Raw genomic sequence first — 20,000 nt, 5'->3', positions numbered from 1 at the left:
ATACTGTAAATCATTGCGATACAGTGGATGTTTATATTGCATTTTATATTAGTCATGAGAAACTTGAATGGCACATGCAAAGATGGAATCCAACCCAGTAATGGCACTACATTGATATTTCTCTATTAAGGGAACTCTTGAACAGATATGGGTAAATTACGTTTTTTCGTGTCCATGTGGTTTAGTCAAATTTAAAGCGGTTAAAATGTGGGAGGGGGAAGGAAAGGAGGGAGGAGGGATGGAAGGAAGGAAGGAAGGAAGGAAGAAAGAGAGGAAGGGAGGAAGGAAAGATGGAAGGAGGGAAGGAAGGAAGGGAGGGAGGAAGGAAGGAAGGGAGGAAGAAGGAAGGAAAGGAGGAAGGAAGGATGAAAGGGAGGAAGAAGGAAGGAAAGGAGGGAGGAAGGATGGAAGGGAGGAAGGGAGGGAGGAAGGAAAGATGGAAGGAAGGAAGGGAGGAAGGAAGGAAGGATGGAAGGAAGGAAGGAAGGAAGGAAGGAAGGAAAGAAAGAAGGAATGAAGGAATTATGAAAGGAGGAAGGAAGGATGAAAGGGAGGAAGAAGGAAGGAAAGGAGGGAGGAAGGATGGAAGGGAGGAAGGGAGGAAGGAAGGAAGGAAGGAAGAAAGGAAGGAAGGAAAAATGGAAGGAAGGATGGAAGGAAGGATGGAAGGAAAGAAAGAAGGAATGAAGGAATTATGAAAGAAGGAAGGAAAGGAGGAAGGAAGGATGAAAGGGAGGAAGAAGGAAGGAAAGGAGGAAGGAAGGAAGGTAAGGAGTGAGGAAGGAAGGAAGGGAGGAAAGGAAGGAAGGACGGAGGAAGGAAGGAAAGAAGGAAGGAAAGGAGGTAAGGAGGGAGGAAGGAAGGAAGGGAGGAAAGGAAGGAAGGACGGAGGAAGGAAGGAAAGAAGGACAGAGGAAAGAAGGAAGGGAGGAAGGTAAGAAGGAACAGTCAAAACAGACGGGGTGAATTTGACCGGGGAGAACGACACAAAGGTTAAGAATATAAGTGTAATTTTTATTAAATGTGTATTTTTAGCACTCGGTGGGTTTTCTTGGTTGACCGATGAGTCGTACAACAGAGAGGTAAAATGTGAGAAGAAACATATGAATAGCTTTCACACATTCTTTTTTTGTGGACCCAAATTTCTGCTTTTAATCCATTTTGAGAGAATATATTAGAGCTGAACATAATGTTTATCTTTACATGATTTATTGCTTTGGTTTTCACTGTTTTGGTTTCATTCCCATATTGTCCATTTACCTCCGAGCCAGTTCCCTTCTTTTCGTCTCCAGTGCTGCTACAGTATCTTCTGGAGAAGTTTGTAGTAGTCATCTGTGGAAAAGAGAGGCATCTTGCTGCTAATTAGCTTTAGTTAGCTGCGCTCCTCACTCCCAGTCTCTATAGTGCAGGCTCGTGCTGCTGATAGGTCACACTCACAATGTAAAACTTTTTTTTAAATAATAGTGGCAGCCTTCAGTTTCTTTCATAAAATAAGCTCCCATTGATTTAGATAGATATACTTTATTGATCCCATATTTAACTTCCACACATGTGTGATAACCCTAACCCTAAGCCTCCAGAGCACAAACCCTGAGAAAGGACTTTACAGTGAAGGAGGAGACATGTTGGGTCCAGTATTAATTCAAGAGTAGATGTGTTTTATAAATATTTTTAAGGAAGTAATGGATCTTTTTTTATTGGGAAAGAAATGCCACACACAAGAGTTTAGTCCCAGTAAGAACCAGATAAAATGTCATCGGAAAAGTCCTCACAATAATGGCGTTAAACTAACACACACACACACACACACACACACACAAACCCTCCTCCTCAATGATGCAGTCATTCCTCACAAGCCCACTGCTGTTTTTCACTCACACATGAAACAGTAATTTATTTGTGGTTACGTGTGTGTGTGTGTGTGTGTGTGTGTGTGTGTGTGTGTGTGTGTGTGTGTGTGTGTGTGGGCGGTCTGCTCTGCGTGGGCTCCTATAATCTCTTAGCAGGATCACAGTGATGTGACACACAGAGCTCGGCCATGTGCTTCCCACACACCTCTCTGTTCAACGACTCATCGGTCAACCAAGAAAACCCAAGAAAACCCACCGAGTGCTAAAAATACACATTTAATAAAAATTACACTTATATTCTTAACCTTCATGTCGTCCTCCCGTTCCTTCCTTCCTTCCTTCCTTCCTTCCTTCCTTCCATCTGTCCTTCCTCCCTCCCTCCTTCTCTCTTTCTTTCCTCCCTTTCTTCCTTCGTTTCTTCGTTCCTTCCTACCTTCCTTCCTTCTTTCCTCTGTCCTTCTTTCCTCTTTTCCTTTCTCCGTCCCTCCCTCGTTCCTTCCTTCCTCCTTTCCTTCCTTCTTTCATAATTCCTTCATTCCTTCTTTCTTTCCTTCCATCCTTCCTTCCATCTTTCCTTCCTTCCTTTCTTCCTTCCTTCCTTCCCCTCCTTCCTTCCTTCCATCTTTCCTTCCTCCCTCCCTTCCTTCCTTCCTTCCTTCCTTCCTTCCTCCCTTCCATCCTTCCTCCCTCCTTTCCTTCCTTCTTCCTCCCTTTCATCCTTCCTTCCTCCTTTCCTTCCTTCTTCCTCCCTTCCTTCCTCCCTTCCTTCCTTCCTTCCTTCCTTCCTCCCTCCCTTCCTTCCTTCCTTCCATCTTTCCTTCCTCCCTTCCTCTCTTTCTTCCTTCCTTCCTTCCTTCCTTCCTCCCTTCCTTCCTTCCTTCCTTCCTTAACTCGAGGACAACAGGAGGGTTAAGACTGAACTCTCATCCACAGAGTCGAGCAAAGTGAGTCACTGATGACGTAACTGATGGACTCTGACAGGATGATTTTTGTGGCCTCGGGTCCTCTCAGAGAGGAGCAATGATGTCGTGATGAGCACAAGTGTCGCCTCGTCTCATCATGTGGTGAAGATGTCGATCGCACCTCCAAGCTGTTGTCGAACTGGTATTAATGTCTCCTAATGAATGGACCCCAAAGTCTCTCAGTGCAGGTTTAGTGCTTTTCTGTCTGTCTTAACTCTTATATATATTTTGGATTTTTATGAGTTGTCTCTCCTTCAAGATGTGTTGTCCCTATAGAGGTATGAAAATAGTCATAATGCTTTATTCAACCCTCCTGTTGTCCTCGAGTCAAGGAAGGAAGGGAGGAAGAAGGAAGGAAAGGAGGGAAGGGAGGAAGGAAGGAAGGATGGAAGGGAGGAAGAAAGAAGGAAATGAGGGAGGAAAGAAGGAAAGGAAGGGAGGAATGAAGAAGGAAGGAAAGGAGGGAGGGAGGAAAGGGAGGAAGGAAGGACGGAGGAAAGAAAGAAGGGAGGAAGGTAGGAGGGAGAAAGGAAAATAGGAAGGAAGGAAAGAAGGACAGAGGAAGGGAGGAAGGAAGGAAAGAAGGACAGAGGAAAGAAGGAAGGTAGGGGGAGGAAAGAAAGAGAGAAGAAGGGAGGGAGGAAGGAAGGAAGGAAGGAAGGAAAGGAAGGTAGGAGGGAGAAAGGAAAAGAGAAAGGGAGGAAAGAAGGACAAAGGAAGAGAGGAAGGAAGGAAAGAAGGACAGAGGAAAGAAAGACAGAGGAAAGAAGGGAGGTAAGGGGGAGGAAAGAAGGAAGGTAGGGGGAGGAAAGAAAGAGAGAAGAAGGGAGGGAGGAAGGAAGGAAAGGAAGAAAGAAGCAAGGAAGGTAGGAGGGAGAAAGGAAAAGAGAAAGGGAGGAAAGAAGGACAGAGGAAGGAAGGAAAGAAGGACAGAGGAAAAAAGGACAGAGGAAAGAAGGGAGGTAAGGGTGAGGAAAGAAAGAGAGAAGAACGAAAGGAAGGAAGGAAGGAAGGAAAGAAATAAGTGAGGAAAGAAGGAACAGTCGAAAACAGACGGGGTCAATTTGACCCGGGAGGACGACAGGACGTTGCATGACTGTATTGACATGCTGACCACACTTCCCAATAAACAACCTGTAATTCATTATAATCAATAAATGTGACCCATCAGTGCTGAGCTCCTACCAGACATCCCTGCTTCACTCTGACAGGAAGCTCATTAGTATTTAAAGCCCAGACCGCTCTTGTCATATCTTATCTGTCGTGTCATGTTTGCTCTTCACGGGTCCAAAATCCTGTTAACACAAGTTACACTTACTTAACCCCTGCAAGAAGGTGTGAAAGTCAGTTCAAATTTCATCTTGACAAAGCCGTCCGAAACATTGTGCAGTGACTTAAACGATATGTGACTAATCTGTTTTTCATTTTATACGTGAGGGAGGCGGTCTGAATCTCTGATGCTTCTCCCTGCACGACTGTGTGGAGGTTAAATGGATGAAAATAGTCTGCACACATCATAGTTCCCAATGCAGGTGTAATTAAAAGAGATTATACATTAATATACCTGCATTGGGAGCAATGATGTTTTTTATGTGTCCATGTGGTTTAGTTTAAATTTAAAGGGTTAAAATGTTAAACGTATGAATAACTTGGAAGGAAGGAAGGAAGGAAGGAAGGAAGGAAAGGAGGAAGGAAGGAAGGAAGGAAGGGAAAGAAGGAAAGGAGGAAGGAAAGGAAGGAAGGACAAAGGAAAGAAGGAATGAGGGGGGGAGGGGAGGAAGAAAGAAAAAGAGGAAGGTAGGGGGAAGAAAGAAGGAGGGAGGGAGGAAAGAAGGAAGTGAGGAAGGAAAGGAAGGAAGGAAGGAGGGAGGGAAGGAAAGAAGGAAGGAGGGAGGGAGGAAAAAAGGAAGGGAGGAAGGAAAGGAAGGAAGGAATGAGGGAGGGAAGGAAGGAGGGAGGGAGGAAAGAAAGAAAGACAGAAGGAGGGAGGAAGGAAAATAAGGAAGGGAGTAAGGAAAGGAAGGAAGAAGGGAAGGAAGGAAGGAAGGAAAGAAGGAACAATCAAAACAGACGGGGTCAATTTGACCCGGGAGGACGACAGGAAGGTTAAAAAAATAATTAAATACACTGTAGGTGATAAAATATGTAATATGTATCATTCTTTTGTGGTTACACCATTTGACATTTTCAGCAGCATTCAGTCTTACTTTTGGTAAAAAATGATGCAAATGTCATTTCAAATAATATAAAACCAACAAAAATACTAAATGTACATTTTAACAAACCTGATGCTGCTTTTAAAACTAGTTTTTAACATATTTTTTGAATTGCTCATCTTGCTCAACCCTTATTTATCACTGACCCCTTTAAAAATATTTTATTCCAACTTTATGGGCGACCGTGTATTTATGCATTTAGTCAATAAAATGAGAAGAAACTGCAAAAATACTCATTATAGATTCATGAAGCCTGAAGTGACATCTTCATTTTGCATGTTTGACAATCAGTCCAAAACCAAAAGATAGTACAATAATATAAAAATAGAGAAAAGTAGATCATCTTTTCATTTGAGGAGATATCGATTCTGATGCTATTTCATCAACAAGCAAAAGTTTGATGCACTCTTTGACGTATAAAAGCAGACGAATAGAGAATAAGATGTTAGTTAGTGTGAGTGAGACAATGAGGAAACACCAGCGTGAAACAACAGAAGGTTTTTCCCTGTCTTTCTTTTTATTGTCTCCTCCTTCTCCACCCAGATTGAATTAACAGCATTTCTCATCATTAGCTCGTCCTCGCTCTTTTCTTCCCTCCTTTAGATCACTGATCATCCCATTAGGCTTACTGCATCCTCTTTCCATCGCATCAATCTCATTATCCAGTCCGTCTTCTGTCTCCTCATCCTCACCCTCTTCTTCTCTTTCGAAATCTCAGCTGGATTCAGACTCTAAACCCCAGCTGCCCCCCCGCCCGCCACTTACATCCCACTGAGCCTCCTGCTGTCCCAAAATAATCCCGGCAACATGAGAGAGAGAGAGAGAGCGAGATAGACAGACGGGGAGGGGATGAGAGGCTATCATGACTCGAGCAGAATAATGAGGAAGGGAGTAAATGAAAGAGTGAAGTGGGAGAAGAAGAAGAAGAAGTGTAGAATAATGAACCGGAGTGAGTGCGATAGAGAGAGAGAGAAGTGGGAGAAAAGAGCAGATGGATAATTACTGTAACACTCCTCTTACACCACAGTCATTATGTTTTTTTCACATTTTTGCCACTTTTACCTCATTGAGTTCATTCTCACAGGGACGATTCATCTCATCTGCATTTCTGTGTGACTCTCAGCTGGATCATTGTGGAGCCAGACTGTCTCAAACTGCAGAAATCTGCCTTAATCATCAAGTGTGGCTCTCTCCATTAACTGAGACACAGGACATCCACCTCTAGTTGAAATTACTTTTTGTTAGTCGGTGGCAGTAAGACTCATAAAATGACCTCGCTGTGTCAGTTCTCAACGCTACACTGACAGAATCTGATACTTCAATTTGTTTCCTGCTTGTATGAGGGCACCACCTGTGTCTTTTTTTTTCTATATCTCTTTGAGACTTATGTGTCAAATATGATTTACTTGGTGTTATCGGGTTAAAGCCCGAGCATCAAGCAGTATGAAGGCGTAAACTTGTTTAAAAAAAAGGCTTAAAACTTGCTCTAGAAGTGGTCGAAAAATTAGATATCGTATGGATCGTGGAAATTGGGTGTTGGACAACTTAAAATTTGAAGCCAGAGGGAGGAAGGAAAGGAGGGAGGAAGGAAGGAGGGAAGAAAAGAAGGAAGGGAGGAAGGAAGAAAAGGGAGGAAGGAAGAAAAGGAAGGAAGGACGGGATGAAGGAAAGGAGGAAGGAGGGAAAGAAGGAAGGAAGGAAGGAAGGAAGGAAGGAGGGAGGGAGGACGGACATGTGGAAGGAAGGAAGGAAGGAAGGAAGGAAAGAAGGAACAGTCAAAACAGACGGGGTCAATTTGACCCGGTAGGACGACACAAAGGTTAAAATGAATTTAGTCTGTTTTTCCAACAATCCATACTTTATTCTTTCTTTGTTTTTTGCAGCCTATAAAAGGTTCTTCACCTCTCTGAGCTCAGGAGGCTGGTTTGCATCTTTTTCTTATTACGACCCTGCAGCCCACACTCTTTTTTTTTTTTTTTTTTTAAACCCATCACTCTTATCATCATCACCAGAAACCAACCATCACCCTTCGGCTCAGTTTGCATCACCACAACTACCAAAGCAATTTCAAACTATTTCAATAGCTCTCTGCTATTGTCTCATATGATTGCTTTGCAGCTTTTATATATACATATATATACTGTATGCATCATTTCAGACAGATCCTGAAATACTCCAAAACAATCCATAATGACTCATCATAAACCTTTTATATTACTTATCCAAAATAATCATTTACATCATGATACATTAAAACATGTAGAATATACATACAGGGTAAATAATACCAGCAGCACTTGTTGACCTGATATGTATTCAGGTGGTGTTTTGCTCAATGTCGTAAAAGTGAGTGTCTATCAGCAGAGAGGAAGCCACCATGAAATAGTTGCAGTGAGTTGAATGGAAATGCATGGAATAAATTCTCAGCCTGTGACGCACGTGGAGTGATGTGTGGGAGCTGAAGCTACGAGGTGAGGAGCAAATTTCTCTCCCCTTAGACAGTCATACGGAAAGTAACATGATTATTTTTAGAAAGAGCAAACAGATCAGGAGCTACCACTTCATTCATGTCGGGGGGCAAAGAGAGGAATGTTAATATGAGGTTCAAGGAAGCAATATTTCAGTTTGTGACTTAAAGCTCACAGAAAACTTCATGTCTGTTTAAATTATTCATTACAAGTGGAAAGATATGAAACATGACTAGAGGGGAAATGAAAAGGAAGACAAACAGAGGCTTAACTTGTTTGTAGAAAACCTCTGATATGGGTTTTATGGGTGCAAAAAACTACCGTATTTTTGGGGCTATAAAGCGCACCGGATTATAAGGCACATTAAGCGAAACAAAACGTGTCTCAGATAAGTCGAACTTTATTCAACTCATTCACAATAACTCTCAATATTGTTCAGTTGTAACCAGGCGGGGAGTTCTGGTCCTCTGAAATGATGCCAACGCGGAAGTAACTTAAAACTGCATTCTATCAAAAGGCCACCAGGGGGCGACCGTTTTGGTGTCAAAGGGACTTCCGTCTCTATACAAGTCAATGGAGAATTCACCAACTTCTCATGTGATTTCTAACCTCAGTAAACGTTTTGAAAATGTGTTTATGGTCTCAATCGCTAGTTTAAAGTCTTCTTCAATGCAGTATGATGTTCATTTGGGACATTTTGGCCTCCCTGATTTTATATGTGACGATAAAGCAGGGTATGCATTAGGGCGTGGCTACGTCGTGATTGACAGGTTGATTGGTTCACAGGTTCAGGAGGGCACCTCATGCTCCTCCGGATGCCCATATAAGTAGAATCCCTGTTTTTATTTTTCCCAGCATGCACCTGAAATTTTCAAGATGGCGCTTCTCAGATCCGATACTATTGGCTTCCGAGCAGCAGTCCACAAACCAATGGGTGACGTCACAAATGTTACGTCCATTTCTTATATACAGTCTATGGTTTTAACACATAAAATACAAAACAATACACTCACTTTTTCAGTTCATTCCTCTTCCACAAATCCATCAAATTCTTCATCTTCAGTGTCTGAAATTAACAGTTGGGCGATTTCAGCATCAAGCATGCCCGGATCCCTCTCGTCATTATCCGAGTCAGTCTCGTTGCTGTTACCGGTACTTAGCTGTTCAGTGATGATTCCGGCCTTCGTGAAAGCTCGGACAACACTTGAGACTGATACCTTAGCCCAGGCATCCACGATCGACCATTGGCAGATAGTGGCGTAACTCGCCCGGCGTTGCCTCCCTGTCTTGGTGAATGTGTGTTCGCCTTCTGTCATCCAATGCTACCACGCAGCTCGCAATTTAACTTTGAGCGACCTGTTGACACCAATATCTAGCGGTTGGAGTTCTTTGGTTAATCCACCCAGAAGGATGGCAAGCACCGAATTAGTTTGCTTCACTTGGGTTTTGACAGTATCGGTGAGATGGGCGTGCATGGAGTCGCAGATCAATAGGGACGGAGATTTAAGTAGTCCATCAAGCAGTGCGGCTCCGTAGCTTACCAAAAGTCATACTAAAACATTTTGACAGATTTTTGAGCACTGTGTACCACATAAAATTGGTTCGAGGTCAGTAAGCACAACCAGAATTAATACATAAGGCCCATTGGTCGATTTTTGAGAAAATTAAATGATTTTAAGTGCGCCTTATAGCCCGAAAAATACGGTAAACAAAAGTATATTTGTGATGGATTATTTAACAGATTAAAGACAAATATGGATCATTGACCATCTCCAAATGATTATATAACACTGCACTATTAATCCTGTGTAGATTTTAATATTGTGAGACATTACACCTACAACCACAACGAGCCACAACGACTTAAAGTAATAATATGTAACGTTGTCTTTACAGCTTGTTTCGCTGCCCTCTAGTGGCCAAAAAAAACACCATATTATAACTGTTGTTGCTTTAAGTTTTGGGAAAGAGTGTAGGTGGTTTTACAGTGGAACAAATCAAATCGATGCCAGTGAACATGGCTGGATGTTGAGCGGCCCTTGAGCAGAAAGAGATGTTATAATGTTTCCACCTGACAGCAGAGTTATAAAATGAACATTTCCAAGAAATTTAAAGTCTCATGATTGACTGGGTTTTTAGTGATACACCTGACAGCAGCACTATAAAAGGGTTTTATTTGACGGCAGGGTAAGTGATGATTGGTTAGAAAAAGCCACAATGTGCTTCTCTCTCCTCTCCTTCCTCTCTCTCCTCTCCTTCCTCTCTCTCTCTCCTCTCCTTCCTCTCTGTCCTCTCTACCCCAACCGGTCGAGGCAGATGTTCTCCCACTTTGAGGCTGGTTCTGAGGTTTCTTCCTGTTAAAAGGGAGTTTTTTTCTTGGCATCGTCACTAAGCTAAGTGCTTGCTCATGTGGGAATGTTGGGTTTCTTTAAAATTAAAACCTGAAGAGTTCGGTTTAGACCTGCTCTATGTGTAAAGTGCCTTGAGATGACTTTGTTGTGATTTGGCGCTATACAAATAAAGATTGATTGATTGATTGTTTGAATGTGCTGTCGTTAGGTCATATCAATGACTGTGGGGTTAAAAAATGATCAATTAGTAGAAAATGGACAGTGCAAGCGGTAACCAAAAGCCCAGCAGGGAGCTGCCGAAAAACAGAAAAAACAAAAGGAAAAGGAGGTGCAGCAAATAAGTATTCATTTTTCCAAACCACTTATCCTCTAGAGGGTTGCGGAGGTGATGTAGCCAATCCCAGCTGTCATTCATTTGGGCGATGGGGCGGAGTACAACCTGGGCAGTTCACCAGTCCATCACAGGGCTGACATACAGTTGATATTCAGCCATTCACACTCACATTCACACCTACGGGCAATTTTAGACTCACCAATTAACCCTAATTGCATGTTTTTGGTCTGTTGGGGGAGTTGGACTACCTGGAGAGAACCCACGCAGAGACAACCCTCTTGCTGTGAGGTGAACCACTTCACCACTGCACCGGCCTGCAAATAAGCAGCTTCTTCAAAAAGGTTAAAAATGAAGAAGAAGAGTTTGTATCATAAATTAATTTTGGGGGTTGGGATGAACTTCATTGGAAGTACTAATCCAGCCTTGCCAGGGAACATAATCCTGACTCCATTATGTCTCGGTCAAAAATGAACAGGCAGTGCAAATAAAGCAACTTATAAGGACTATTTTTAACTATCAGCTAAAAGCATGTTCATTCTGAATATGCAAATCTATAAAAACATCTCATTTAAAAGGTCTGAGAATATTTCTAAAAATAGATAGACGTTGTAGTTTTAAGCAAGCATTACTCAAAGAGGAGGAAACAGTCTATTCCAGGCGGGGAGTTCTGGTCGTCTGAAATGATGCCAACGCGGAAGTAACTTAAAACTGCATTCTATCAAAAGGCCACCAGGGGGCGACCGTTTTGGTGTCAAAAGGACTTCCGTCTCTATACAAGTCAATGGAGAATTCACCAACTTCTCACTTGATTTCTAACCTCAGTAAACGTTTTCAAAATGTGTTTATGGTCTCAATCGCTAGTTTAAAGCCTTCTTCAATGCAGTATGATGTTCATTTGGGACATTTTGGCCTCCCTGATTTTATATGTGACGATAAAGCAGGGTATGCATTAGGGCGTGGCTACGTCATGATTGACAGGTTGATTGGTTCACAGGTTCAGGAGGGCGCCTCATGCTCCTCCTGATGCCCATATAAGTAGAATCCATGTTTTTATTTTTCCCAGCATGCACCTGAAATTTTCAAGATGGCGCTGCTCAGATCCGATACTATTGGCTTCCGAGCAGCAGTCCACAAACCAATGGGTGACGTCACAAATGTTACGTCCATTTCTTATATACAGTCTATGGTTTTAACACACAAAATACAAAACAATACACTCACTTTTTCAGTTCATTCCTCTTCCACAAATCCATCAAATTCTTCATCTTCATGTCTGAAATTAACAGTTGGGCGATTTCAGCATCAAGCATGCCCGGATCCCTCTCGTCATTATCCGAGTCAGTCTCGTTGCTGTTACCGGTACTTAGCTGTTCAGTGATGATTCCGGCCTTCATGAAAGCTCGGACAACACTTGAGACTGATACCTTAGCCCAGGCATCCACGATCCATTGGCAGATAGTGGGGTAACTCGCCCGGCGTTGCCTCCCTGTCTTGGTGAATGTGTGTTCGCCTACTGTCATCCAATGCTCCCACGCAGCTCGCGATTTAACTTTGAGCGACCTGTTGACACCAATATCTAGCGGTTGGAGTTCTTTGGTTAATCCACCCAGAAGGATGGCAAGCACCGAATTAGTTTGCTTCACTTGGGTTTTGACAGTATCGGTGAGATGGGCGTGCATGGAGTCGCAGATCAATAGGGACGGAGATTTAAGTAGTCCATCAAGCGGTGCGGCTCCGTAGCTTACCAAAGTCATACTAAAACATTTTGACAGATTTTTGAGCACCGTGTACCACATAAAATTGGTTCGAGGTCAGTAAGCACAACCAGAATTAAAACATAAGGCCCACTGTCGATTTTTGAGAAAATTAAATGGTTTTAAGTGCGCCTTATAGCCCGAAAAATACAGTAAACAAAAGTATATTTGTGATGGATTATTTATCAGATTAAAGACGAATATGGATCATTGACCATCTCCAAATGATTATATAACACTGCTCTATTAATCCTGTGTAGATTTTAATACTGTGAGACATTACACCTACAACCACAACGAGCCACAACGACTTAAAGTAATAATATGTAACGTTGTCTTTACAGCTTGTTTCGCTGCCCTCTAGTGGCCAAAAAAAACACACCATATTATAACTGTTGTTGCTTTAAGTTTTGGGAAAGAGTGTAGGTGGTTTTACAGTGGAACAAATCAAATCGATGCCAGTGAACATGGCTGGATGTTGAGCGGCCCTTGAGCAGAAAGAGATGTTATAATGTTTCCACCTGACAGCAGAGTTATAAAATGAACATTTCCAAGAAATTTAAAGTCTCATGATTGACTGGGTTTTTAGTGATACACCTGACAGCAGCACTATAAAAGGGTTTTATTTGACGGCAGGGCAAGTGATGATTGGTTAGAAAAAGCCACAATGTGCTTCTCTCTCCTCTCCTTCCTCTCTCTCCTCTCTCTCTCTCCTCTCCTCTCTCTCTCCTCTCTCCTCTCCTTCCTCTCTCTCCTCTCCTTCCTCTCTCTCCTCTCTACCCCAACCGGTCGAGGCAGATGTTCTCCCACTTTGAGCCTGGTTCTGAGGTTTCTTCCTGTTAAAAGGGAGTTTTTTTCTTGGCATCGTCACTAAGCTAAGTGCTTGCTCATGTGGGAATGTTGGGTCTCTTTAAAATTAAAACCTGAAGAGTTCGGTTTAGACCTGCTCTATGTGTAAAGTGCCTTGAGATGACTTTGTTGTGATTTAGTGCTATACAAATAAAGATTGATTGATTGATTGATTGATTGATTGTGCTGTCGTTAGGTCATATCAATGACTGTGGGGTTAAAAAATTATCAATTAGTAGAAAATGGACAGTGCAAGCGGTAACCAAAAGCCCAGCAAGGAGCTGCCAAAAGACAGAAAAAACAAAAGGAAAAGGAAGAGAAAGAAGTGGCAGCAATAAAAAAAGCAAATAAGTATTCATTTTTCCAAACCACTTATCCTCTAGAGGGTTGCAGAGGTGATGTAGCCAATCCCAGCTGTCATTCATTGGGCGATGGGGCGGAGTACAACCTGGGCAGTTCAGCAGTCCATCACAGGGCTGACATACAGTTGATATTCAGCCATTCACATTCACATTCACACCTACGGGCAATTTTAGACTCACCAATTAACCCTAATAGCATGTTTTTGGTCTGTTGGGGGAGTTGGACTACCTGGAGAGAACCCACGCAGAGACAACCCTCTGGCCTGCAAATAAGCAGCTTTTTCAAAAAGGTTAAAAATGAAGAAGAAGAGTTTGTATCATAAATTAATTTTGGGGGTTGGGATGAACTTCATTGGAAGTACTAATCCAGCCTTGGCAGAGAACATAATCCTGACTCCATTATGTCTCGGTCAAAAATTAACAGGCAGTGCAAATAAAGCAACTTATAAGGACTATTTTTAACTATCAGCTAAAAGCATGTTCATTCTGAATATGCAAATCTATAAAAACATCTCATTTAAAAGGTCTGAGAATATTTCTAAAAATAGATAGACGTTGTAGTTTTAAGCAAGCATTACTCAAAGAGGAGGAAACAGTCTATTCCAGGCGGGGAGTTCTGGTCGTCTGAAATGATGCCAATGCGGAAGTAACTTAAAACTGCATTCTATCAAAAGGCCACCAGGGGGCGACCGTTTTGGTGTCAAAAGGACTTCCGTCTCTATACAAGTCAATGGAGAATTCACCAACTTCTCACTTGATTTCTAACCTCAGTAAACGTTTTCAAAATGTGTTTATGGTCTCAATCGCTAGTTTAAAGCCTTCTTCAATGCAGTATGATGTTCATTTGGGACATTTTGGCCTCCCTGATTTTATATGTGACGATAAAGCAGGGTATGCATTAGGGCGTGGCTACGTCGTGATTGACAGGTTGATTGGTTCACTGGTTCAGGAGGGCGCCTCATGCTCCTCCTGATGCCCATATAAGTAGAATCTGTGTTTTTATTTTTCCCAGCATGCACCGAAAATGTTCAAGATGGTGCTGCTCGGATCCGATACTATTGGCCTCCGAGCAGCAGTCCACAAACCAATGGGTGACGTCACGGATGTTGATGACTAAATCAAATTTGACTCTGCGTTAAAAAACATAATGTCCGTTGTCTTCTATTCTGTTCTGCAGAGGAGTGCAGAAATGGTTAATGGTTGGGCATGACAGGCAGGAGTGTTAATTACCAATCTGTTCTCCTTCTTTCCCCTCAGTTCTTTGTCCTGTAACAGGCGGGGGGGGGGGGGGGGGGGGGGTTGTTTAGGATATTTCTCTGTTGTCATCATCATGAAGGCGAAATTGTGAAGATGCTTTATGGTCTTTTAATATGAAGAACAAAAGAAGAGTCCAAATAAATTGCCTGTATTGGGAGCTGCAGTGTGTTGGATGTGCACGTCCACCACAATCTTTTTTTTTGTCTTTTAATTTTTTAGTTTTTAAAGGATTATAAATATATATCTTGTCTAATTTTTCTTTTTTAACATGCATATTAATTATTTTTGATATTTGAAACAGAATCCAGATGGTCAGTCATTCACTGCGCTGGTGGTTTACAGTCAGATCTGCCTTCAGAACAGCAAGAACACCCAGATGGTGTTCAGCACTGAAAGTTTAAAGGTTTCATTTGAAAGAATCGGCCACCTGATCCAAACAAATGTGGGGCAGCAAGTCACGCCGCCTCTGCCTTCCTACACACACACACACACACACAGACACACAGACACACACACACACACACGCCACTCCACCACCTTTATCACTCACTGAATAATCCAGCGTAAAGTTTGCTGTTTACAGTGAATCTGTGTCGTCGTCGTCGTCAAGATAACGAAATGCTACAGACGGAGACATTAGAGCCGGAGGTTAATTGCAAAAAAAGAGCTGCACAGATCAGAAAGCGGTTGCACCAAAGAGATAAGTTACAACACGACTGTCAGTGATAATTAAATAGTTACACAGAGCCCCCCCCCCCCCCCCTCGAGGGTGTGAAGCATAAAATGTCACAGAACCCACTAAATGGTAAAACAGCACTTTTTCTGCCACATAGCATCAGTTTTTTTTGCAGCTGATGCAAGAGTTCGTCAGATCAGCTGATATGAACAGATGTCTCCCCAGCCAGCCTCTGCAGTTATTGGGATAAACTGATATTAGGAGTCTACATGGTCACTGTTTCACCTGCACAAATATCACATTTACATTTACATTTAGTCATTTAGCAGACGCTTTTATCCAAAGCGACTTACAAGGGAGAATAACATTCAAGCTACATTGCAACAGAGACATTAGTGTGACAATAAATAAATACTGCTAAGTAGTTGTAAGTTAAGAGAGGAGGTACTCTCTGAAGAGCTGGGTCTTCAAGTGCTTCTTAAAGACATGGATATTAAAACTTAATTGACATATTAACACTCCTACAGTGAAAAGTTAAACAGCGTGCAGCCTGGCTTCTGCATTACTGGCAGTGCTCAGGGCCATGGATGTATTATAAGAGCTGGATATCGGACTAAAAGCAGCGCCCATTCAGTCTTATGAGAATTGCTCGGCTGGTGCAAACACCAAAAAACAGATTTGCTTCCCTGTTATGCAGCCTGCTGAAAAATGCAAAATAGTGTTTCCTGCTCGGCCCACAGACTTTACATTGTGATGATGTCACCTATTTTTAGGTCACGTTTCTCAGCTCGAAGAAAGTTTTACAAACACAAAAACCTCCATGAGTCAAACATTTATGATAGAAAGTGTCATAATTGATCTTGTCTGCAGTCTCTTTTACAATGGTGGTCTCTGGGGGAATATGCTGTTAGGGCCGAAGGAGGATTTAGGGCCTTTTTAGAATTTGCATAAAATACCAGAGCTGAGGCTGACATAAGACAGATAATAATTGACAAAAATAAAGAGAGAAAAGTGGTGAAGTCTTTGGTCATCATTCCAAAATTGTGACCTAGATCTCATTAGAGCTTCAGAGACTAAAGAGGGCCTGAGGCAAAACTGGCAGAGTCTAACATTTGAGACCAAATTGTGACATTCAAGCACTACAAACCAGCCAATCAGTATAAACGTTAAAGCATTAACCCTCCTGTTGTCCTCGAGTCAAGGAAAGAAGGAAGGAAGGAATGAAGGAAAGATGGAAGGAAGGAAGGAAGGAAGGAAGGAAGGAAGGAAGGAAAGGAGGAAGGAAGGATGGAAGGGAGGAATAAGGAAGGAAAGGAGGAAGGAAGGAAGGAACGAGGGAGGGAGGGAGAAAGGAAAAGAGGAAGGAAGGAAGGAGGGAAGGAAGGAAGGAGGGAGGGAGGGGGGAGGAAGGAAAGGAGGGAGGAAGTAAAGAAGGACAGTGGAAAGAAGGAAGGGAGGAAGGTAAGGAAGGAAGGAAGGAAGGAGGGAGGGAGGGAGGAAGGAAAGGAAGGAAGGACAGTCTTTTTTACAATGGTGGTCTATGGGGGAATATGCAGTTAAGGGCCGAAGGAGGATTTTTTTTGGGTGCAATACCGTGAGTGACCACTGGGGAAAATCATCTGAAAGGTTGAGTAACGCGCCCAATCCAGCTCTTAAAATGAATCCATGCTCAGGGCAGAACTGCTTCTTCTTCCTCCTCTCATGTTAGACTGAGGGCAGACTGGACGCTACATTAACTCACTATCCCCCATGTGGTATAAAGTGGTATTACAATACAGTACAGGCCGAAGCTAGCTGGTACAGATCTTTAACATAAAATCAAAGCTGTAATTTCATCACATCGTATTTATAATGTGAGTTAATTTGAGAAACTTCTTGCCAAGTCTGACACATAATATCTTTTAACATTTACTTTGCCTCAATATTTAATGAGCAGCATTGATCTCAAGTCATATTAAAGTTCTGTACGTTACAAAGTAGATCCATACTGTTGACTCTGAGCGCCTGAACAAGGATGGTGTTAATTAAAAATCTGAATTATTGTACGAATACTTCAGCAGACAAGCACTTTATATTTGATGTTTCCAACCACCAGCTAAATGTAGACGCTTTATTACTCAGGTGATCATTCTTTCATCCTCTTTAAACCTTTGCTGCATCTCCTACTTTATCCATTATTGTTTCTTTTCATCTTGCTCTTGTAATTGGATGATGTCCAGCTCGGTAATTAGGGCAGTTATCTGTGTGAGAGGCCACAGCGGTCTCTACTCTCGGATGTGAACTCGGCTGCTCTGCCTTTTTAAAAAAATGCATATTAATGAGACAAGGTGCACACTAAGACATTCAGATCAGTGACAACCTGGTGTGTTACGCTCCCAGAGCACCGAGCGTGCACAGCTGGACCGATGAGCACACACGCGGAGGCATCAGCAGCTGCACAACAGACGTTTAGCGAGTGATTAAAAAAATCATGACACATAAAGAGCCTGAGACCCAAATCAGAATTTACATAAAATACCAGAGCTGAGGCTGACATGAGACTTAAAATTGAGTCACACTGAAGCGCGGCTTTTACACCGCAAGGAGAAAAATGACAATCATAAAGAGAGAAACGTGGTGAAGTCTTTGGTCATCAATCCAAAATTGTGACCTAGATCTCATTAGAGCTTCAGAGACTAAAGAGAGCCAAAGGCAAAACTGGCAGAGTCTAATATTTGTTCAACCACTACAAACCAACCAATCAGTATAACCGTTAAAGCATTAACCCTCCTGTTGTCCTCGAGTCAAGGAAGGAAGGAAGGGAGGGAGGAAGGAAGGAAGGAAAGAAGGAATGATGGAAGGGAGGAAGAAGGAAGGAAAGGAGGAAGGAAGGAAGGAAGGAAGGAAGGAAGGAAGGAAAGGAGGAAGGAAGGATGGAAGGGAGGACAGAAGGAAGGAAAGGAGGGAGGAAGGAAGGAAGGAAGGAAGGAAGGAAGGGAGGGAGGGAGGACAGAAGGAAGGAAAGGAGGGAGGAAGAAGGAAGGATGGAAGGGAGGAAGAAGGAAGGAAAGGAGGAAGGAAGGATGGAAGGGAGGAAGAAAGAAGGAAAGAAGGAAGGAAGGAATGGAGGAAGGAAAGGAGGAGGGAACGAAGGAAGGAAGGAAGAGAGGAAAGGAAAGAAGGAAGGGAGGAAGGAAAGGAAGGAACGAGGGAGGGAGGGAGAAAGGAAAAGAAGAAGGAAGGGAGGAAGGCATGAAGCAAGGAGGGAAGGAAAAAAGGAAGGAAGGAAGGAGGGAGAGAGGAAGGAAAAAAGGAAGGAAGGAAGGAGGGAGAGAGGAAGGAAAGAAAGCAAGAAGGAAGGAGGGAGGAAGGACAGACGTAAGGAAGGAAAGACGGAACAGTCAAAACAGACAGGGTCAATTTGACCCGGGATGAACGACAGGAAGGTTAAAGGACACACAATCCACCGGGCAGTTTGAATATTCAATAACCTCTAAACCTTTTTTCCCAAACTAAGTGTTGTTATATAACTAACAGCAGACTATTACACTGTGTAAGAGGTTATTGAATATTGCTTGAGGTATTTCTTTCTGTATATTTGCCCTCATCTCACAACCAGCTGTACAAAGAGAACAATTAGTGAAAATAAGGTTGTAGCTTTTTGAGGCTTTGTTTGTATTTTAACAACATCTAACAGTTATTGACATGGTCGTAACTCTTAAGTGTCCTCTAGAAGGGAAGTGGAGGTTCAGCAGATGAGATAAATGAGACGCACCTGTGAGTCGGAGGAGGGAAAACTGACTAAAGCAGCATGGAGGAGAACAGAGAGGAGTGAAATAACTTAATCCAGAGCTGGCAGGATTTTTCTGGATCTTTCTAAATAATCCTGGCCGAGGAAGTGTGACGATCCCCGGAGCGTGTTTGTGTGTTTTCTCTACGATATGATCCGAAGCTTTTCATTGGCCGGGTTGGATGATCTCAAGAAAGAAAGAGAAGCTAAGTACTCAGTCTTCCTGCCTGAAGCTTTCCATGCTGCTCCTTCTCTTTCTTCTTTGACCTTAAACACACACACACATACACACACACACACACACACACACACACACACACACGCACACAAACAAACACACACTCAAATGAACTTAACTGACCTGAATTTAACCCATTAACACTCACAACCATCTTTTTAACAGAAAGGAACCAAATTTAAATGTGGTTGTGACATATTTATATATAATGTGGATTAATATATGCAATGGGGTAAAATTAGATATATATAATAAAAACGATTTAACCCTCCTGTTGTCCTCGAGTCAAGGAAGGAAGGAAGGAAAGATGGAAGGAAGGAAGGAAGGAAGGAAGGAAGGAAGGAAGGAAGGAAGGAAGGAAGGAAGGAATGATGGAAGGGAGGAAGCGAGGAATGATGGAAGGGAGGAAGGAAGGATGGAAGGGAGGAAGAAGGAAGGAAGGGAGGAAGGGAGGAAGAAAGAAGGAAAGGAGGGAGGAAGGAAGGAAGGCAGGAAGGAAGGAGGGAAAAAGGAGGAAAGGAGGGAGGGAGGGAGGAAAGAAGGAAGGGAGGAAGGAAAGGAAGGAAGGAAGGAAAGAAAAGGAGGAAGGAAGGATGGAAGGGAGGAAGAAAGAAGGAAAGGAGGGAAGAAGGAAGGAAGGAAAAGAAAGAGGAAAGAAGGAAGGGAGGGAAGGAAGGAATGAATTTTTTATTTCCGAAAAATCAGGAGTTTTGATTATTCTGCTGCTATATGTCACTATTTCCGTCCCTTACATCACAACTTCCTTTGTCATTTTTTGTAATAACTTTGTTTTCAGATATTTGCAGCACGTTTTCTAAATGCTTGTGTTTTCAAATTGATGTTTTTCTTAATTTGCTTTTGCTTCATTTATTCTATTTGTGTGTTTTCTTAAGCTGCAGCGTGTTTGTCCTTGT

Source organism: Scomber scombrus, chromosome 12 (genome assembly GCF_963691925.1).
Source record: "Scomber scombrus chromosome 12, fScoSco1.1, whole genome shotgun sequence".
NCBI classification, from domain to species: domain Eukaryota; kingdom Metazoa; phylum Chordata; class Actinopteri; order Scombriformes; family Scombridae; genus Scomber; species Scomber scombrus.
This window is presented reverse-complemented; position numbering follows the sequence as displayed.